Genomic DNA, 4,563 nt, shown 5'->3' with positions numbered 1-4,563 from the left:
TTTAAATATTTTTTGTGCCTATTTAGTTTTTCTAAGACCACGCAGACAAATGCGTCGGCCACGGTGGGTGCACCAGCTGACCCAAAAAACCCGGACATGCATGTCTGCTCGGCCGATCCAAAAAACCCGGACATGCATGTCTGCTCGGCCGACCCAAACGGATAAAAATCACATTCCTTTGCATCAGCCGGTTAAAATTGACTTACAAGCGGGATCCATTTGTCTGAAATTATGTTAACATAGCTAAACACTAGATTAGACATATCTGCAATGTATTACACCAATATGTGGTGCTTTCTGCAACAAACCTGTATAGTAGATGTTTTGTGCAACACTAGCCCCAATAAGTGGTGGTTCGTGCAATTCCCTCTAGCACTTGGTAGTTGGTACACTCCATTGAACATCAGGTCATACAAAATAAGAGAGAGGCGTTGTGACGAAAGACATGCCATACATTAATTTTGGTTCTTTTAGATTTGTTACCTGAAGCTCCATGTGACATACTTAAGTTCAGTTCGTGTGCTACAAGGGTAGCATTTTTGACAGCAATAGCAGGGAAAGTCAGGGCTTCCTGACGGATAGATGGGGAGGCTAATACAAGGTCCCTACGTGGTTTATGGAGGAAGGACGGCGAGCAATTTCCATCCAGCACTGTTGATGCAGATTCACCGTCCCTAACTACAGAAGCCTCCATGGTGTTTGCTTGCACTGTTGCAACTTAACATGAAAGGAGGATTCGTCCAGCATGTTGATCCTGGAATTGAGAGATGCACTTCGTTGTGGCCGTCGCAACGATCGTCTGGGCAGATGCAGTCCATCATGGTGATTCTCCCCGTAGATGCATGTCGTCTCGGCTATGGCCGCCGTTGGAATATGGGTTGCAGTTGGAATATTTGTTCGGGTAAGTGAATCATGTAATAAAATGTGAAGCATGAAGTAAAATGGCATCAAGAAAGAGAGTTCAATTGTACCTAAGCTCAGATATGCTGATGGGGGACTTCTCTAAATATTATTCTTCAACTATACCAGTGTTGAACAGTAAAATAGCGGCTGCAAGCAAAGAAAAAAATTGCTCTTGAAACTCCCACAAAAAATCTAACTAAAGCTTCAGCATGATAAAAAAAATACTAAAACCACAAACTGTATTGAAACAACAATAACCAATCTGATACACGCTGGCAAAAACAGAGAGCAAGTGATAAGATACATAAGTAATATTCTGGAATACTTTATTCAGTGCTATCAACTATGAACTATCAAATACTCCATTGTAAAGAAATATAAGAGCGTTTAGACATCGGTGGCTACGATCATGGTTGAACCTCATTGTGTCAGCAGTTGTTTGTAGTGTACTGAATGTGAAATAAGTTGATTACTTGTCCTCCTGAAAAATAATGTTGCGCAGTTGCCTGTGGAAAACCATATGGTTACTTGCTGTGATTGTGAACATGAGCAACCGAGAGGAAACCTGCAAAAAATTATTGAATTTCAGAGCACCAATTCCTTTTGAACATGGTACAAAAGGCGGCCACCTGTCTTGGATACTGCTGGTTGTAGCGTAGGCCCAAAAGCTCGAGTATGAAAAATTCAGTGGAACAAAACTACGAACTGGCAATCCCACGTCCGTGGCTGATGCCTCAATCAGAACCCAAGGCCACCATGGGTGGCATCAGTATGTTAAGCCGATGTGCTTGAGAAGGACGACGTACTATATATCAACAGGCAAAGGTCCGATGCAATGCTCTGCTCCTCCATATGTAGACGTAATAATACATACAATATCCAGATCTAGTCAGGTTTTAACATTTCAGAGGATATAATAATGGAATAACACTCAGAAGTATACAACTACCATATCACAATACCAAATCAAGACAATCAAAAAAGCAAATTGAGGGAGAGGGAGAATAAGAAGAGATGCTTACTCTCTTCAGGTTGGGCTTGCGGGCATTAATGCTCACAAGATATTTTGTGAGTGTCGAAGCATGATAAATGTGAGCGGAAATCCTGTCTTATGAATGAGCAGTTTGATTTTCTCACATGATATAGTACCTGATGCACCCGTGATTGGATTACTGCTTGTTGGGGGAAAGCAAGCACAGCGAAGCTTCAGAAATAGCACTATAGGGATCACCATATTTTACAGATAAAATTTTCATTGTTAGCCTGTCCACAAAGTCGGCAGAAAAATATCATGCTTATATTACAAAGCAGCAAGCAAGACACCTAGGTTCAATCTCTCTATCATAAATGAAAAGCATATAACTACTACATTCCTTATAAATTAAAGATGTTTAGAAAGTCAATATATTAGCCATCAAAATCAAGGTGCTGGAGGAAACAAGAGGCAAAGAGAGAGGGCACCAAATTAGCTTTTTAGGCCACCCATGTCGCACCTCCCTGCGATTAGCCTTCCTGCTGAGGCATCACTGAGTGGCGATGCCATCGCGGCAGAGCTCTTGGACAAGACAACCCTCGTTAGTTCTTATCATTCTTCTTTAAAGAACCAAGTATATCATCATGATGGCCCGTGAACCCCTGTAAAACACAATGATAGCAGTTAATGGCATACATATATCTATAAGAAAACATATATATACTATGAATGCAGCAAACTTTGCTCATCTACGAAACAGAATATACTTCATCGTTTATATGGGTTAGCATATTATAGTACTGCACATGTAGCAAAAATACCAAGCAACCAAGAACCTCCTGGATCAACAACAAAAACAACCAAGATGCACTGACTTTTCAATACAAATGACTAAACATATATAACCGCAGATGCAAAAAAAACTTAACTCACATGCATTGCAAAAGTGACCTCATTATGAATCTATTTTTAGATGAGTACCAAACAAATTTCTAGTTAAGTATAATCACAAAAATGGTAATGGTAAGTGGAAAGGACAAAGACTGCACAATTGTTATCTATGAAAAACTGGAGTTACTAAATTTCAAAGACCAATGGTGGTGCAAGTGGCATATTATGCCATTTTGAGCAAAAACCATGGAAGGTAAAATGCAGCACAAAGGAATGGAATTTATTCAATCACTCTGAGAAGACCTGGCTGGTAGTAATGAAAAGTGTGTATTGCCGGCCATAGACAATGAGATCATTCAGACCGCGAGCTTCCAGTCGACCACCATATGAAGCAAACATAACAGCAAGCTTCCAGCCAGTGACCATATGAACCGAAGACCAGTGATCATCCAGCGGACGACCATATGAATTAAAGATATCAACTATATAAGCAGTACACTTTTCAGTAAAGCCTGAGATTGTTGTAGTAAAGGGTGTAGCTAGAATCTGGATCATAGATTCATGTGTACCTGCAGAAAATAGGAAAGGGGACATGAAATTATGCTGATAGAAATATAAATTCCAAGCTCCCCCGATTTCAGCCTTCGTACGGGGTGAGGCACCCAACAAACTTTCAAAGACAACAACATTTCTACATGGAAGCCTAGCTAGATCTCAGCATCTGGTGAACTGAAAGAAAAAAATCCCCTTTATAGGAACCTAGCTAGACATGAACATCTCCTTGACAAGAAGGGTGAAGAAGCTTACCCAACAGAAGAGCCAGAGCACAAACCTGGCACAATCACCATGCATCCTTGGATCCACCGCTAGCATGCTCATTTTTGTCAGGATCTCCTATTTTCGCTCCAAATCTGTCCGTGGCTGAGCACCATGGAAGGACAAGCCCCCTGCATACATAGAGAAGATGAACATCAGCAAGGGTGTTGTTCTCCAAAACAAAGATGAACACCATGTATGAAAGAGAAAATGAATGCATCAAAAGGCACACCCCTTCACTGGAGATGAATCAATCAAGATGAGCAGAAGCAAGATGAGCAGAAGCTCATCACCAGACAGAAGTTTCATATTTCAAAAGGACTTGCATATGCAACTTAGCAAACTCCGACTGGCTGCCATCGAGTTGCCCTAAGCCCTAATCCTTCGAAGACCTGAGAACAATCACATAGAACAAGATGTTAAAAGCCAATGGCAAAAAGGAGTTGATCTTCCTTAGCTTTGGGCTGGTGCTACTGCCACTCTCCTGCTACTGACTCTTCCTTGGATGATTTTTTGAACAGTCATTGGAAGTTTTGGGGAAAAATGGAGAGTGGGAAGCTCACCTTTTTATTGAGGTAGTGGTAGAGGAGGGTGTCAGGGAAGCCTCGGAGGCCGAAGTTGGCCGACGTCGTACTTCAGATCGCGCACGTGCCATCCTTGGCGACAAGCAAAGGCGCCACTGACACCTTAACCAACTCGCCCCATCGCTGAGCGTTCGGCGGCGACTCGCCGTCATGCCGCAGGCGCCAAAATCGTTGCCGTACGCCGATGCCTGGCTTCCTTTCGCTGCGCTCACCGATGCTCGCCGTCCCCCAGCCGGTGAGCCTTCCCCAACCGCAACCATGCCCACATCTGCCGCTCCTTCAAACCCTGCTACTTCCGCCAGCAGCAGGTAGAACCCTAGCCGCCTCCCCATCTGCCGCCCCGCCCGTCCCGCTCGCCCCCTTCCCAGTTCCCACCCGCCCATTCCTTCCCCCGTC

At 43.3% G+C, this 4,563-nt stretch overlaps 1 long non-coding RNA gene across 7 annotated transcripts; it reads right to left on the bottom strand.

Moving 5' to 3' along the window:
* Positions 1–431: 431 nt before the first annotated feature.
* LOC119338389 lies at positions 432–4,526 on the bottom strand. 7 transcript variants are annotated; one of them, XR_005163943.1, is made up of 7 exons: positions 4,147–4,526; positions 3,816–3,975; positions 3,575–3,714; positions 3,071–3,336; positions 1,533–2,538; positions 972–1,409; positions 432–854 (listed from the first exon to the last, which is right to left on the bottom strand). It is a non-coding gene; the product is annotated as an uncharacterized LOC119338389 (long non-coding RNA). The 7 variants fall into 7 exon arrangements; XR_005163942.1 differs by having other exon boundaries at positions 972–1,050; positions 1,323–2,538; positions 4,147–4,525; XR_005163938.1 differs by having other exon boundaries at positions 972–2,166; positions 2,397–2,538; positions 4,147–4,525.
* Between the last annotated feature and the right edge of the window lie 37 nt (positions 4,527–4,563).

This window comes from Triticum dicoccoides, chromosome 7B, assembly GCF_002162155.2.
Source record: "Triticum dicoccoides isolate Atlit2015 ecotype Zavitan chromosome 7B, WEW_v2.0, whole genome shotgun sequence".
Classification (NCBI taxonomy): domain Eukaryota; kingdom Viridiplantae; phylum Streptophyta; class Magnoliopsida; order Poales; family Poaceae; genus Triticum; species Triticum dicoccoides.
Note: the sequence above shows the minus strand (reverse complement) of the source record. Positions and strands in the feature narration are given on the sequence as shown.